This window comes from Lissotriton vulgaris, chromosome 2_1 (assembly GCF_964263255.1).
Source record: "Lissotriton vulgaris chromosome 2_1, aLisVul1.2, whole genome shotgun sequence".
In the NCBI taxonomy this organism is placed as follows: Eukaryota; Metazoa; Chordata; class Amphibia; order Caudata; family Salamandridae; genus Lissotriton; species Lissotriton vulgaris.
This window is the reverse complement of record NC_141687.1, coordinates 1,066,614,331-1,066,632,016: the sequence shown is the minus strand read 5'-3', so window position 1 is coordinate 1,066,632,016 and position 17,686 is coordinate 1,066,614,331. Positions and strand designations below refer to the sequence as shown.

Here is a 17,686-nt window from a genome sequence, read left to right as displayed (position 1 = left end):
GTCGAAAGCCATACCTTATCCCCCACTTGGTATACCGGACCTTCCTGACGATGCCGATCTTCCCACTTCTTGTAAGAGGATTTCGCCCTCTCCAAATGCATCTGCACTCGACGATGGATCTTTAACAAGGCCTTCATCCGAGCAGCAACGGTAGGATGGTTTTGCACATCACTAGGAACGGTGATGGGCAAGGTGTCTGCATGATAACCCGTATTAGCTCTAAACGGAGACTCTCCAGTAGAACAATGCCAAGCATTGTTGTACGACAGCTCGGCCAACCACAACAAAGATACCCATGAGTCATCCGCCTCTTCAGCATAGCATCGCAGATATTTTTTAAGAGTTTGGTTCAGTCTCTCCCTTTGGCCATCAGACTGGGGATGGAAACTAGTAGATAACGCATCCTTCATGTGTAACGCCTTACACCACGTGTGCCAGAACCTTGCGACGAATTGCGGACCACGATCAGAAATGATGACCTTGGGAATACCATGCAACCGCACCACCTGAGTTAACAACAACTGCGCTGTTTGTGCAGCTGTAGGAAGATTCTGGCATGGAATAAAATGTCCCATTTTAGTCATGCTATCCACCACTACCAGAATGGCGTCACAACCTTTATCCAAGGGCAATCCCAGTACAAAATCCATATTTATCACCTGCCAAGGCCTGGAGGGTGTAGGCAGCGGCATCAGCAAGCCCTTACTCCTGGACTGTTCACTCTTGGCTCTAGCACATGTCTCACACTGGTCTATCCAGTCCTTCACATTCTGTGACATACCCTCCCACCAGAACTGTCTTTGTAATGCATGGATGGTCTTCTGATGGCCCGGATGACCAGCAACCATGGCGTTATGACACCAGTTAAAGGCCATCAATCGTAGATTATGCGTGGGAAGAAACAGAGTGTTATTTCGCATTGGTAACCCATGTTTCAATGTACGTTGTTTCTCCTTCCCAGCCCATTTCTGCCACTGAGATAAAGATCGTTGATTACGAACCTCCTCAAAAAACTGCTCAACTGTGGTGGAACACACCACCATCTCTGGAGATAGAATGGACAACTGCTCTCCTTTTGTAGATGATTCTGAGTCCATTTGACGAGATAACGAATCCGCTTTTCTGTTTTCAGCCCCGGGACGAAAGGTGATGGTAAAGTCGTACTCCGCAAAAAACAACATCCAGCGCATTTGTCGTTGCGAGAGGTGCCTGGCCGTCTTCATATATTGCAAGTTTCGATGGTCTGAATACACTGTGACAGGGTGTTGTCCCCCCCACAGGTATGGCCTCCACTCCTGAAACGCCCTCTTAACCGCCAGCAGTTCTTTTTCAGCCACTGTATAATTCACCTCTGCCGGATTCAGTTTTTTGGACAGAAATGCGACAGGGTGCAGTTGACCTGTTTGTTTATCTCTTTGCGACAGGACCGCCCCTATCGCTACATCCGAAGCATCAGCTTCCACTACGAACGGGACATCAGATTGTGGATGTCTCAATATGGGTGCAGTACAGAAGGCCTTTTTCAACTGGTCAAACGCTTCCCCAGCTTCAGGGGTCCAGCAGAAGGAAACGCCCTTTCTCGACAACCGGGTTACTGGAGAGGCTAGCTGCGAGAAATGAGAAATAAATCTCCGATAATAATTGGAGAAACCTAGGAAGCATTGCACATCTTTCACACTCCTAGGGGTGGGCCATTCCTGAACTGCCTTCACTTTTCTATCTGCCATCCTAAAACCCTGGGGAATCAAAACCACACCCAAAAATTCCACTTCCGTCAGTCCAAACTCACACTTACTGAGTTTACAGTACAAGCAGTGTTCCTGTAGTCTTTGGAGGATCAAAATGACCTGACAAACGTGCTGAGCGGGAGTATCTGAATAAATCAGAATATCATCGATATAGATGACAACAAAACGATCGATGTACTCTTTCATGATATCGTTGGGAAAGTATTGGAATGCCGCAGGGGCATTGCAAAGCCCGAACGGCATCACCAAATGCTCAAACAAACCAAAGCGTGTTTTAAACGCCGTCTTCCACTCATCCCCGGCCTGAATCCGTACCAAGTGGTATGCCCCACGCAGGTCCAACCGGGTGTAGATGTTGGCCTCCTTCACCTGATCTAACAGGACGGGAATGAGCGGAAGAGGATAACGGTTTTTAACCGTGATTTTATTCAACTGTCTGAAATCTATGCAAGCTCGCAACTCGCCATTGGCCTTCGATATAAAAAAAAGAGGCGAGGCCGCTGGAGAACGCGATGGTCGAATAAACCCCAACGAACAAAGATGTTCCAGATATGCTTTCAAATACTTCGTTTCGGAATCAGACAACGCATATACACGGCAGGTAGGTATCTTGGCACCCTCCACCAAATCAATACGACAGTCATAGTCGCGATGAGGTGGGAGTCTCTCAGCCTCCACTTCACTAAACACAGCTTTATACCGTTGGTCTTCTATAGGTAATTCAACCTCTTTCTCTTCTGCTGTAGCCACTTGAAACACCTGAGCTAAGGATAGCGTGTGTGCTGCACTGTCCTTCCGTAACCTATGGGACACACATAACTCTGAAGTAAACTGGATGGTCTTTAATTTCCAGTCCATTGACGGATTGTATTGCCACAACCAGGGCATCCCTAGAATGATCTCATATTGTGGAGCCTCTATCATATTCAATACGATGTGTTCTACATGATCCCAAGGCTGTCCACGAAGAGACAATTCCAACACCTCTGTATGCTCAACTATGGGACCTGATTTCAACGGGGTACCGTCCACTGCCAAAACTAACTCAGGTTTGTGAGTGGGCACTTTCTTAAGTCCCAACCTCTTCACTAAACCGTAGTCAATGAAATTCCCAGTAGCACCGGAATCTACCATAGTGCTCACCGGATACTGTTGTTGTCCTGAGCCTAGAAATATGGACAATACCACATGTGACACTGACTCCGCACTATCAACCACCCCCAAAGAAGGTATCCTCCACTCTTTAGCGGGTGTTTGTATACTCTCAGTGCTCTCGCTTACATCCTGACTTTCATAAGTGCCTTCGGCTACCGCAGCCACCACCTTTTTGCAGGAAAATAAGGACTCCTTTTCTGAGGTTTCATAGTACAGTCCCGCACATAGTGCCCTTTTTTACCGCAGTACATGCATAAGCCTTGGGCTCGTCTGCTTTCTCTTTCTGCTTTGGTTAAAGGAGGGCGAACTGCCCCTATTTCCATAGCCTCTGGTCCTGATTCTTTCTTTTGGGGGGGGGCTCTCCACCTCGTAACCACTCCCTGTTCTACCACCCCGCCGACGCTCACCTCCCCTCTCAGAGAGACGATGGTCCAACCTCAACGTAAGATTGATCAAACCTATACAACTAGTGGGCTGGGGGTCAATTTGCGCCAGGACATCTTTCATTTCCTCATTCAACCCCTGGTAATATAGCGCCATCCTCTTCTCTTCCGGCCAAGCAGTTTCCCCTACTAGCCTATTGAACGTAGTCATATACGACACCAGATCTTTTTTCCCTTGTCGTAGACCCAATAAATCGCGGTCTGCACTGAGTGTGGTTGCCCGCCTATCAAACACCCTCTCGAATTCCCTTCGGAAGGCCACCCAATCTGTTAACAAGGGATCGTCTTTGCGAACTAAGGGGACCGCCCAATTCGCTGCGTCTCCCGTTAAGTAAGAGATAGCAAAAGCCACTCTAGAGTGATTAGTGGGGAAAGAAGCTGGCCTACATGAAAAGTGTAGAGTGATCTGGGTTAAGAACATCTGTATCTTAAGAGGGTCCCCCGCGTATCTTTCTGGGCTGGCCAATGGTATGGGCGGGGGTACCGTAACTTGTATCTGTGGAGCTCCCACCGAAGCATCGAAAGGATTTCGGGTTTGTCTGTCCAACCTTTCTTTAAGGGCCGCTGTTTCGGCACGAGAATTAACTAGCTCCTGCTGCACAACCAACAATGCCTGCATCACATCTTCTAAAGTGGTCATCTTTCAGCACCCCCTGACCGGGATGGGTATATTTCTTGGGTAAGTGATTCTGTCACGGTTTTGCTCCTCCTCGGAATCAGGGTGATGCTGAAAGGGGTCCACCTCCTGATTTCCCCACACTCTGACTGTAATATAAACACAGAGCGTAGAGGTAATCAAGCGAGGGATAAGTCAGGGAAGGGTAAGGGAAGGAACAGCAACGGAAGGGATAGCTGAAACGACAAGAAGAAAGAATTAACACATCAATTCTAACTACTCTCATTCAATTCTCGCTAATGAACCGATACATACCCCAGTAATCAGGAGGTGACCTCTGCCTCTCTATGTCATAGATACTTCTCTATACATTAGGCTTCCTGTAAGAAAACCAATGATTACTGTTTGTTCAACAACACAGTAGAATACCTCTATGGACAATCATACAACACACATACCCTTATCTCACTTCCCCTGAAAGTATAACAACTCTCTCCAGTAACCCAGCGTGGGATTTCTTGTGATTGCTATAACATCAGTTCAAGACACTGGAGAAGAAGGATTCAGTAAAGTCTTTAAAACGATACCAGTTCATCCAAGGACAGAAAAATAACACGAAATAGTATTCCTAGCTGGGCCCAACTAAATATGGAACACTAACAAAAATAGGAATAACGGATTCAACCTCCTCCGAGGCTTACCAGCTTGTCGAATAAATTGGACTGCACCTTTTAGTGTTTTGTCGCGAGCGCGTGCTCGCACTCCTTGTAACAGTTGTTCTCCACTGAACAAGCCGACTCCTTCCTCGCGGCAGCCGCACGCGGGAAGAAACAAAAGTACCAAAAAACCCCGAGGCAGGTTTCCTTTCTTTTGCCACTAAAATCCAAAACCAAACCGTTCTCCGGTCGGAGCACAGGAGCTAGGAACCCTTCCTCGCGGCAGCCGCACGCGATAGGGTGTGTTGTCAAGGCACGGAGATACTTTCCCTTTGTCCACAGTCTCCGATCTAGGCTTCTCCGCCGAGACACGCTTTTCTTTGCTCGCGACGAAGAGTAAGTTCCTTTCCCGATATCTTCACCAGACGAAATCTTTGTACATCAGAAAAGCCTACGAATTCGCAGGCTTCTGTTCTTCGATCCTGAACAGCAGTTCCCAAACACGGAACTCGACACAAACACAACCAGGTTCAGAAGAGTAATCACTTACAAAGCCCCCTGGTGGACGCCGGGGATATATAGATTTAGTTCTGCCCACACCTTAGCATTCTGGGATATGTAGTCAGGTAGGCGCAAGTAGGCAAATCATGACACAATCCCTAAGATGCTAAGGATTACCACTGCCTTGACGTTACACATGAGGTATAACCCTCATTAAATAAAATTACATCACAAACTACTCATTCTGCCCCTACCTACTCAGGGCTGTTGATGAGTTAATACATGCACACCCCCCGTGAACCATCACCAAAAAGTAAGTGAATAGATACAACACCACCACCAACATCATTTCACAATTTTAATAAATTAATCAGCATTCCAGTATCCAACGTAGTCCAAGCCTTTCCATTATAAATACTTACTAATGTTGAAATTCCACTATCTTCTATTAGGATAAACTTGGTTGTTTCACAAGTCCTCACCAACTGAGAATAGTGATCTGCCACTTCTCACACAGATTGTCACAAACTACTGCTCTAATCTCCTGTATAAACAGAAAGAATAAAGCAGAGATATTCTCACAACCATGTCCATACACACTGCAATGTAAACAGTATCCAACTACTAGCATAAATCCAGGAAGAAGAATCAAAAAATGTCACCCTTCTAGCAGTTACCAATCAAAACAGCCCCCTAAAACATATACAGGGGCTACCTAGTGTCTTACCTAAAAGCAGCGGATGATCATATAATGTCGCGTCTCGAAAAATAGCCACAATCCCACGCTTTGCTCTCCTGTAGGGGCAGAGTATAAGAGAAAAGAGGGGAGGATGAATTTACTCATACCAACCCCTTCATACAAAGATAAAGATATACAGACAATAAAGTCGTTGTGTGAATAAGGATGACCACAGAAAAGATACCTTTCAGAGGTCTAAATTACAACGGATGCTCACTTCTCAGATATCAATGCGTGATGTATCAAAATTGTCAAACACTCGCAAGACGTTGTTCCTGAGAGAAAAAAAAGAGTAAAGATATATATGTCATCAGTATAAACGATAAACTCCTCCCTCGCTATTAGGTTTTTAATATACACCAAGGAACCTAATAAGCATCTTGTAAGTCGCCCAAAGTCTAAATTTGCGCCAAAAGTTAGCTTCTCAGATAAAAATACGTGATGTTTTCACGGTCTCAGATGCTCGCAGAACAACGTCACTGAGAAATGGGAGAGTAAAGATATATATGTTATAAATATAGAAGGTAGATTGCTTCCTCACCTATACATATATATTATACAACAGAAGTACCTTGTAAGGCGCCAGACTACCGATCACAGCATGTTCTCAACCCCCACGTAAATCTAGCATCCTTTGTAAATAAATATCCACTTCAACTGAAAACAAAAAGGGCCAATCCATCATCCTTCTAACAGTCTGCTTAATGCACTACTCTTGTCCTTAGTAACTAATAGGAGATAGTTACCTCTGAGCTACTTGTATATGTCACACTGTCCACATAAACTCCTGCTCCCACAATTCAGGGCACTCAATTTCATCCTATATGATTATGCAAAATGTAGACAAGAAGCTACAGGTCCATGGTCTACTATCTCATCACGTACAGGTATCTCCGAGCTGCACAATCTCCTAATACATTACAGAGAACAGCAAAACAACTCTGTGTAAATTTCCTTCCTCCCGCATGTCATAGGGACAATCCCAAAATCTCCCTTAAATAAAGGTGAAAGCCGTTAAGTGGCAGGAGTTTCACCGCCTTCCTAAGTTATGTTACCCACTATACCGCTATTCTGTCTGCACACAACATGCCATAACTCTGATATCACTCGAATCTGCTACCGCCTTACCTATAGCGTGGATCGTAGCCCGCATAACAGTAATCCGTCCGTCCTCAGATCAGCCCGGTTGTTAACAGAGTTGTCTGGGTCTTCTCTTTGTCTGTCAGATGGCTTTTGACAGTAGTGTGTTTTTGATACCGAGGCAGTTGCCTCATTACTCCACATTCTTTTATGAGTATTATAGTTGCTGTTTTCGTTTTTTTATTGATCTGTGGTACTTTGTCACAGTTGAAGTTGTTTCACAAGGTCAGCTCAGTGATGGGCCGCGGGTAGCGGTCAATTGCGTTTGCAGAATTGTCAGCATCTTTCCTCAAAGAGTCTTGTCTTTGTCTATCAAGTACCTTCTGATAGTGATGAGTTTTGGGTGCCTAGAGAGGCAATTTGCCGTCAGACAGCGAAGGGTTTTGGTTGCCTGCCGGGGCGTTTGCCCTCAGGCAGTGATTAATTTTTTAGATGCCTAGGTGGTAGACTCATTGCTTCACATGTATTTTGGGATTTGTTTTTTTTTAGTCTCTGTTTCCGGTTTCACAAGGTCATTGCTGTAATGGGATGCTGATAGCGGTCAAATGGGTTTGCAGAGATGTTGGCAAGTTTCCTGATCACTGGGTTATCATTTTGATCCAGTCCTTTGTAGAAATTCTTGTTGAGTTTGCGAAGATGCTCGTCCAGCATCTCAACGCCTAGGACTCTGTGGAGATCTGCTATTCTTGTGAAGTTAGAAGCCCCTGCTGCAATACGTAAGGCCTTGCTCTGTACTTTCTGCAAGTCTTGTCGATACTTCGGATGGCAACCACTCCAAACTGGTGAAGCATACGTCATTGTTGGTCTTATTATTGCGTTGATTGCTCGCACCTTGCTCTGTATGGGCATCAACTTGGTCTTCAGGAGTGGGTACAATGCAGCCAGTTTGGTTGCTGCTTTCTGGCAGGTCTTCTCAACGTGGTTTCTCCAGCTGAGTTAATAGTCCAGAGTCACCCCTAGGTAGGAGCTGTTTGTTTCCCATTTGATCTCATCCCCTTTGAGGAGGATCTGCGGGTGTTTCCTGTTTAGCTTTCTGGTGAATAGTGTTGCTGTGGTTTTGCTTGTGTTCAGGGTGATCTGCCAGTCGCTGTACCATTCAGAGAGTCTGCTGAGTGATGCCTCGAGGTTCCTAGCCACTTCTATTTCGCTGAAGGATTGGGAGATGACTGCAACATCATCGGCGTAAAGAGCAAGATCAGTCTTCTTTAAGTCCGTGGGGATATCATTGGTAAATATATTTAAAGAGAAAAGGTCCAAGGATTGATCCCTGAGGTACTCCAGCGAGGATAGGGCGTGATGTTGAGCATAACTCCTGTAACCCCACGGGAAGATCTGTTCTGACAAGTAGCTAGACAGCAGCATAACCAGGTAGCTTGGAAACTTGAGCTTGATGAGTTTGTAAAGCAGTCCCTTGTGCCATACTCGGTCGAATGTTTTTGGCTACATCCAGAAAGACTACTCCTGTAGACTTGTGGATGTTCAATCCACGACTTCTTGATGCCGTTCGGGGAGGTCGTAGATGGAGCAGCGTTTGGACTTTTGCTGGGGAATGCTGCATTCAATAGCAGTATGGACTGCAGCTGTGAAGTGGTGGACCGCCTGGTCAATTTCTTCAATGCAGCGTATGGGGCCAGGTGCCAGTGTCTCCTCCAGGCTTCTCTTGTAGAAACTCCAGTCCGCCTTCTTGTAGTTGTGCCTGGTGCCCTGTTGATGGTTTTCAATCACGTCTCCAACTGTGATCAATACTGGTTTGTGATCAGACGTCAGCGCTGTCAAAGTCTCAAGCCCCATAGATTGTGATAGATTCTTCATGACAACTATGTCCAGAACATCAGGATTGTACCGTGCAGCACCTGGGTAGTGTGTTGGGCAAGTTGGGCCTGCCACTACAAAGTCCTTCTCCCTTGAGTGGGCAAGTAGAGCGTGTCCTTTACTGTTTGCAGTGCAAGAGTTCCGGCACTGGTGCTTGGCCTTAAGGTCTCCTCCAATTAGAGTTGAGATGATGGGGTCTAGTAAGGCATCTAGGTCTTTTGGGTGTAGCTTTTCTGGGAGTGAGTAGGCAGCAATCAACCGTAGAGGGCCTGCTGGTGTCTGGATCTGTATACCAGTTGCTTCGATGCTCCCTGCGGGTGGTAGTGCAATCTCATTGTGCTTCACCTTTGTGCTGACAATCACTGCTGTTCCTCCACCCTTGGCTCCATTGGGGCGATCTGTGCAGTACACCCTGTGGTTTGCTGGGTTAAGTTTCTGGCTTCCTTGGAGATGAGTCTCAGAGATAAGCGCAACACTCACATCCTTAGTTTCCATCAGATGTAGGAGTTCATCTGTTTTCATCTGAATGCTGTGAGCATTCCACATCAAGAAGAGGGAGTTTCTTTTAGTTTTTGCTACCATGGGAGTTACTTTCTTCACCTGGGAAAAGTCCGGCGATGAGATTCGCCACCATTGTCACCACAGGGTGGATGTTCATGTCTGCGACTACTTTCACAACCTTCACAATGAGTTCCTGCCAGTTGACGGTTGAGCCTATTCCACAGGATGGTCCCGGTGTGGTTATTGGAGGTGGGCTGACTTGCTTAGGTCCTGTAACTTCCGCGTATGTCCTTCCATCCATGTGTGCATCACTACAGCTGTTGATTTTATTGGGGGTTGGGATCCTGTGTGCCAAAGCGGGTCTGCGGTTGTAAGTCTTCCTTTGACCCTGGTCTGTTGCTGTTGAGTGTCGGGAAGACCTTTGTGGTTGGGGGAGTTGCTTGCGTTGTTCATCCTTCTTGGCCTTCTGCAGGTTGGGACAGCCGCAATAGCTTGCTGGGTGGGGTTCTGTGCAGTTGGCACATATTGCTGGTTCGGTTTCTCGGTTCCTTGTGCATTGTTTAGAGGTGTGCTCGCCTCCACAGCATATGCACTTTGGGTTCTGGTGGCAGAAAGCAGAGGTGTGCCCCAAGCGCTGACAGTTGTAACACATGACCGGCCCTCGTTTCCCTCTAGGTCAGGGGTCTTCAAACTGTGGGGCGCGACCCCCAGGGGGGCCGTGGAGTGATGTGAAGGGGGTCGCGCATTCACAGTCAGACTTCTGCCCTGGCCTACAGGACTTCAGCTTCCCTCCTCCCCCTTCCTGTGTCTCAGCCCGGGCTGCTGCAGTGCAGCTCGCGCTCCTGGGGGCTCGGCTGGGCATTGTCTGGAGTTTTATCTCCGGCACGCCCAAGTTTTTCACAGGTCTTTAAAGACCATTTGCATGAACGTGCAAGGACCATGTGTGAAGTGAACAGCATGAAGCTTCCGCTGAACCTGAGAAGATTCCATTGTTCCCACTAGTCAGAAATGGTTCCTTCAGAATATTTTTGCGGCGGCATTAGACATGTCGAAAATGGAAGAGGAATTCTGCTGTCCAAAAGAAAAGCTTTATAAATATCATCAGAGTTAAAATAAAGTCAGCTTGGATTTTCTCCACATCAATACCATTTTTAAAAAGCCCATATAAAAAGTGTGGCCAGTGCGATCATTTGTGACGGGGAAGTCCCCAGGGAACGCCGTCTATTTCTTATTTGCAAATTGTGGGAATCTGGATTCGAAGAAATAGATTGCAGGCTTTTTGGGGCAGCATCGGAGCAACCAACACTACTAAGACCTGAAGCGCCGTGTTACATGATGTAATTTCAACCTCATATAAACAACTTTCACAGCGTATGCAGCAGTACAAACATGCATAGGCGAAAGCAGAGAAAACTTATGAAGGTAGTCATTCACATTTGTAATTTTACATTTTCTTGCTCCATTACATCTTAGGTCACAGTGCATTAATAAGAGCCTGTTAAGGTTCTGTACTTCCGCACTTTAAATGGCAAACTGCCAACCCGAGGCATTTAAACGAGTGTGTCCTCTATGAAACCGCAGATCTGTTGATTGTAATTGAAGCCTCTTTTATTTTTATTAAGCATTGGTGACCTATCAGAGGCCAGCATCTGCTACATCTTTATGAAACCTGTACCAAAAAACTGGTATCGTAGCAAGGATGCTATGAGCCCCGGTTCATGCAAGGAAAATGACCTGTCAGACTTCTGTTAGATAGCAACCTACACCATGTGTCAGGGTTCAATGGGCCCCTCAGGGCTCTGGACTCTGTTGGTACTGCACCTGCTGCACAAATGGAAGCAACACTCCTGAAAATTACTTTATTCTAGTCTTGTTGCAAACTCAGCACCGACCTGCAGTAAGACTATCACATCACCTTTCTACTGTACAAATGGATTACAGATCAGTCTTGAACGTTACAATGCTCATGGTCACAGCTAGCATGAAGTACGAAAAACAACTCCAACGAGAAGAACAGCAGCCAGTTAAACAAAAATAACGGATGATCAGATTTTTATCTTTCTCTGTTAGAAACATTCCCTGAAAATTGGAGACCTGATTCCCAAAAGTATTTCCGCATGAGAGATTTAAATGGGTCTACAAATATCCAAATTCACAAGTGCAATTTCACGTAAGTGATTAACAAAATGTGAATTTGTACTTGTAATTTCATTCAATTGTCTCACAATTACCTCAAAAAACTATACAAAAAGACAGAAATAAGTATACCTCAAACAAATACACACATTATGAAATCATTTCTTTAGTTTCCAAACTAAACATATATAAAAAACGACATTTTGATTATAATGGTAATGTTGGAGTTTTTCAAAATTTGGGACAGGTAAAAACTTGGTTATTCAACATATAACAGCCTTCCTTCTGACTCTCCCCTCTCATTTGGTTTTAGCGCCGGGAAACCTACGGGTAGCTGAGCGCTTTATAAACTTAAATATAATAATAATAATAATACTAGGCCACTGCAACTTTAACCACCCACCCATTGCCTTGCCTGCGCGGCCAATGAAAATACCTATGCAACTACCAACCAAAACACTTGTACAAGTGTGACTCTTCAGATTATTTTAAGCCCAAAAAGCTATAAGAATGGCATGTGTGTCAGGAATTCATCGTTTTTAATGTAAGCTGTTCTGCTCACCTCTAAATTACACAGACAGAGTCACCATGTGGAAGACGGTCAGTGCCAGTGTGCCCAATTAGGTGACAGTGCAGCTCACCGGAAACCACCTGCTCAAATTAAGCACTGGTGCTAAGGTTACAGGGGAGAGGGACGTTGGTTCAAGAAGGTGTGGAAGAACAAAGGGGAGATGTGAAAGATGAATGGGGACTGGAGAGGTGTAAGATACAAATAGACAAACATTTGAATGGAGAGACTTGATGTGAATGAGAAGTGCTGAGGGACACAGGAGGTGATTGGGCAAGAGAGACCATGAGATAAATGTGGGGGACTGTTGGAGATGAGGGCAGTGAAAAGGCAGAATGGCAAGAGGTGATTAAAGGTGAAGTGAGAGGTTGAATGGGGAGAGTTCAGAAGTTGTAAAAAGGGGTGAAAGAAAATGGCCTTCAAAGTGAGAGAGGGATCCGGGGTTGGGAGAGAAGAGAGGGATGGAAGGGAGAGGGTGAGAGGAAAGCGGCATGGGTAAACTGTTTAACTCTACACTAAACCGCCAGGGTTTTAAGGGACCCCTGCTTCTCCCGGCCAAAATACACGCAGCATCACATAACATTATTTACATTTTCTTCCCACACAATTTAGTCAAGCCTGTCGTGTACTCTGGTCCTCACCTGCCTCATAATTCCAGTAGCCCTGCTTACAGGTTTAGAATTTTTTGTCTGGAGGGGGTCCTTACACCTGAAAATGTTGACAGGGGGGTCTCGGCATCCAAAAGTTTGAAGACCTCTGCTCTAGGTGCTTCTGTGGTGACGGTGCAGCTGCAGAGCCGTGTGACTGCTGAGAGGTCAGCTGGCTTCCCATCATGGCTTGCAGAAAAGGGTTACAACAAAGAGGGGAAATTTCTTATTCTTGTCTGCTGGAGAGGCAATCTGTGCAATATTTTTGACTGGAAGACCAAGTTCCGATAAGTGATGTGCCCTGCAGCCTGATTCATCAAGCTGAATAGCACTCGCAAAGGGCCAGATTCCGAGAATCTGGCCCTTTACGAGTGCGATTTTTGCATTTGGGATTCATCATCCCAAATGCAAAAATCGGTAATAGCGATATCGCAAATTTGCGATAAATTACATTTAAGGAATCTCTATTTGAGATTCCTTAAAGGCAATTCATCATCCATTTTCAAATTGCGAAATCGCAATTTCGGGCCGCTATTTACCGCGAGGTCAAACCTCGTGGTAAATAGCGAAAACTCAGAAAAATGCTTTTAAAAGCATTTTTCTGAGTTGCATGTTGCACACACACATGTCCTTTGGACATGTGTGTGCGCAACCCCTGTTTATATTAGCATTTAAGGGGTGCTACATGGTGTCCTCTGGACACCCCTGGCACCCTTTAAATCGCTATCTTATTTGCGATTAGCTAATTGCTAATCGCAAATAAGGAATACTCCCCATTCATTCCTATGGGCCTTTTGGCCCATAGGAATGAATGGGGAGTTATTCCTTATTTGCGATTAGCAATTTGCTAATCGCAAATAAGGAATAAGTAGGAATCGCATTTTTTTTGGCTATTCCTACATGAATCCCGTTTTGCGAGCCTGTAATAGCGATTCCTTATGAATCGCTATTAGAGACTCGCAAAACGGGTCTTTCATGAATCAGGCTGTTAGTGATGCATTTGCTGGGAGCCCCCGTATTACAAAGCGCGGGGCTTTTGCATTGGTCATTGAAAAGGTGTGGTACTCCATTTTCTGTTCTGTAAGCATGCTGGTCACACTCCTGTAGTCATCTGGGGTGGTGAGCATAATCTTGGCGTGGTCCTGCCTGGGCTTGATTGTGATGGGGGAGGTGCAGTGTTCCTCCAGTAGCTCCACAAGGTCCTTGTGAGTGGCTAAGTTCTTCAGGATGATGGGGGGGGATCCGTATTCGCTTTTTGGGACCTGAAGAGGTCTCTGGTTCAGTTGCCTCATGATCCTGAAGGTGGGCGTCGCAGTCCTGGGTATGTTGGAGAACCAGAAAGCGGTTTGAGGTTGCAATTGTGGGGCTAGTGAGAGGTGCGCGGGCAAGCTTTGCGACTTTTTCTGGTGAGCTTGGAATTGAGTCGCGCTGTCTCTTTGTCTTAGTGCGCCATTCCATGTCGCCTTCGGTGTTACTGGGATGAGCCCTGACGTCTGCATCCATGGTTGATGCTGCTTGGTGGGGGTGCTGTGGAGCGCCTTGGACAGACATAATGTAATAGCTATGGGGCGTTTATGGATATATTATCACTTAGTAACACTCAGCTTTTGCTGAGAAAAAAACAGAATATCACAATCAGTTTGCTAGGGGAATCGCAAGATCCAAGTATCACAAAATCAAATGATGCAAAACCACAGAATCAGTTGATGCAAAATCGCAAATGAAAGCGATGCAAGAGAATAGCACAGTGTTTACCAGATCAGAAGCACAAGTACAAATGATGCAAAACTATAAAATGAGTTGAAGCAAGATCACAATTGCAAGCTATGCAAGAAAATATCACAGTGTTTACCACGTGAAAAGCACAGAATCAAATCACCAATGCAATTGAAGCAAGTACTCACTGTTTAGCTGACCCCTGATAATCCAGCGGCGACTCACAGGTAGGCTGCACGCCCTGAACGGGCCACGGCGGGAGCGGTCAATCCAGGAGGATGGGTCTGGGGACGGGTCTGGGGAAAGCCCTTGGGATTCTCAGGTATTCAGCCTGCCCTCCTCTCTGGTGCGCAGCCTGGCCCCGGTCAAGCCAGGGAGACGCAGGCCCAGCACCCAAGAGGAGCAAGCTGGGTAGTGGATCTAGCCCTTCTCCTTCCCCTCCTTGGCACGCAGCCTGGCCCCGGTCAAGCCAGGGAAACGCAGGCCCAGCACCGTAGAGGAGTGGGGAGAGAGGGCAGGCGCGGGAGCAATGAATCAATGTATTAACAGAGTAAACGCTGGTCGAGATTAAATACTCTGGTGAGCCGAAAAACTTGTGCACTCCAAACAATGGCCTCCACCTGTGGGGGTTCAATGACATAAATGATGGACACTACTTCTTAGATGTCGCCGACATCTTGAAGGGAAAGACTGGATCGCGTACTGCAAACCGAATGACATGCCACCTCCTACATAATTAAAGGTGGTAATTCCCTTGTAAAAATACCGGCGCTAGGTAGCGAACTCTAATGCGCCGAGAAAATACCACGCTCCCAACAATGGCCACAAAGTGAGGGGGTTCATTAACATCAACGATGGACAATACTGCTTAGATGTCATCGCCATCTTAAAAAGGTGAAACCAGGATTGCAACCTGCAATCCCAAAAGCATAACACCTCCTGCACAAAAAAATGGAAACATTTTCTTGATTTATTGTGTGTTCATTGTGATATGTTGTCATGTTGAATTATTTATACACAGACAGAAAAGATTTATAAAAAGGATATGATGATGATAACATTTTTGATAAAAGAAATGAAATAAAATATTATATATTTTTGTTATCTATATGAGTTCTTTTGGTTATTAAGAATCTTTTCTAGCTCAAAGCCTGTGGCTGGATCAAACTAAGTGAAAAAAACAAAATATAGGTCGAGAGGGAGATGTTTTCTTGTTGGAGACTTATTGGCTTTGCCATTGCTTGTTATCTTGTTGGCAGTTGATAACTAAACAGAACAATGGGGTAGAGGGCAGAGATAGTCTTTCAAATGCAAATGTGATTACCTCACCGCTAATGGGCTATCATTAACACGTCTGGTAAAAATAAATATTTCTACCAGAGAAAGGCAAGCACCAACAACTAAATCAGTCCTAAGAGACACTGAAAGGAGAAACAACCCCCTTGTGAAGACTACTCTCGGGCTAAAGGCAGGTGTAATATTCCGGACAAAATGCTGCTGTAACAAACCATGCATGCCTTCACAGACAAGGTACACAAATTCGACAGGGGGGAACCCTATTTCCAGCAGAACTGGGCACTGCCTCGGAAGTCGCTGTACCACCCTTTGCTGCCTCGTAGAGCTATAAGGGTTATCAGTCTTGCTAGGCTGTCAGGGCTTCCCCTAACTCTGCAGGCATTGATTTACCCAAAGACCAGGGATAGCAGAAATGACATTACATACCCTTTGGCCTTAATGATATTAGAGAAAATGACATCATATGACCTTTGACCCTGATTTTTTTGCCAGGAAGGCATGTGGTATGATCCTATCTTCACTTTCACACTCTCCTACAACTCCTTAACATACTTATTTATTCTCACTCACTCACTTGCATTTACTATTAATCTCACTGTTATTCACTCATACTTATTGACACTCTGTACTAGGTTTACTAACGCTTTTCAGGTTTTTTGTGACGCAAACCCGATGCAAAGGATTTAGGGGGGATTTACCATCCAACATGAGTCCACATTTGGGTTGTGTAGTATCCCAAAGTAACACAAATTTAAGCTTTGCGCTGCTTTGCATTATTTTGCGTCAAGGGGACAATCCATGGGTGATGTATGGACATTCCCATGTAGCCACCCATGGGTTTTGATGCAAATCCCTATCTACAAACGTTGGGAAACAGGAATTTGCACCTAAATGTTATGACTCTTCAAGGCAGCGTAACGAGGAAAAAAAATTCATTTCTTCCCATTTTCCAGCTTTGCATGTGTGCTCCATTGAACAGACTTCATACAAGCCCTAAAGCATTGTTTTTAGGTCTCGCCTGGCATTGCAGCGCGCATACGCTCCTCGCCTGTGACAGCTACAGTCATCAAGCAAATTGTAAGAAGGGACTTGAAGCCCTGCCCCTCATTTGTGTAGCTCAGCGTTTATGTTAAACGCTGGCTTCCCATTGAAAAGGAGGGCTTTTGGTTGCCGCCCTTTCACCTTTTCGGACGGCCCCCAAGGACTCGGTCGCCTGCATTGCGGCTGTCGTGATGAAGTTTCTTATCAGAAGCTTCGCCACGCTACCTTGCATGCGCCAGTTCGGCTCTCTCATTGGGCGCGCTGAGATCGCTCGTCCTCTCTTAACAGGCTTCTTTTGATAGGACTCCTGCATGTTTGGGCATCTTTCCAAGGTGTGCATGGCTTGCGTAGCGGCTTGTTATTTGTTTTTCTTAACATTTATATAGTGCAAACTTGACCCGAAGCTTCCGGAGCGCTTCACATGAGCACCATATTCCAGCACTGTCTTTAAACGATTCACACAATCTCACAGCATTCTCATCATGGTGTGTTTGTGAGCTTTCGCGTCGGCTTCTCCTCGCAGAACCTTGTGTAATTTTATGGCTCAAAGGTGTTCATGCTGGGCTCTTGTTACAGGGCTCGGAGACCGAGAAAAACGCGCAATCCCGATAAGCCCCTGTAATTTTAATGCCTTCTCCCCATCTGTCTCTGTTGCGGGGAAGGGCGTTCACCCCATTAGCATGTTTATTTTTGCATCTTGCTTTCACTTTAAAGTGAAAGTGTGATGCAAAAATAAACAGCGGGAATGGCAAGCGCTTGGTTTCCCCTATTTTAATTTGTTTTCTATATTTGCATCTTTCTTTACCTGATAGTCTCTCATTTTATGCCTTTCTTGCCATTTCTCTTTTTCTTTCATTGTCTGGTTGCACGTCTTTATTTCCCTTTCTTTCTCTTTTTGATCTTACTGTCTTTTTATTTTCTTGTTTTATTTTCTGTATTTTGTTCTTTCCTTCGCCACAATATCCTTTCTT

At 45.5% G+C, this 17,686-nt stretch overlaps 1 protein-coding gene across 2 annotated transcripts in view; it reads left to right on the top strand.

The window, feature by feature from the left end:
- Positions 1-17,686, top strand: part of TREH (trehalase) — a 269,250-nt gene that overhangs the window by 66,671 nt on the left and 184,893 nt on the right. The gene's annotated exons all lie outside the window — the stretch shown is intronic.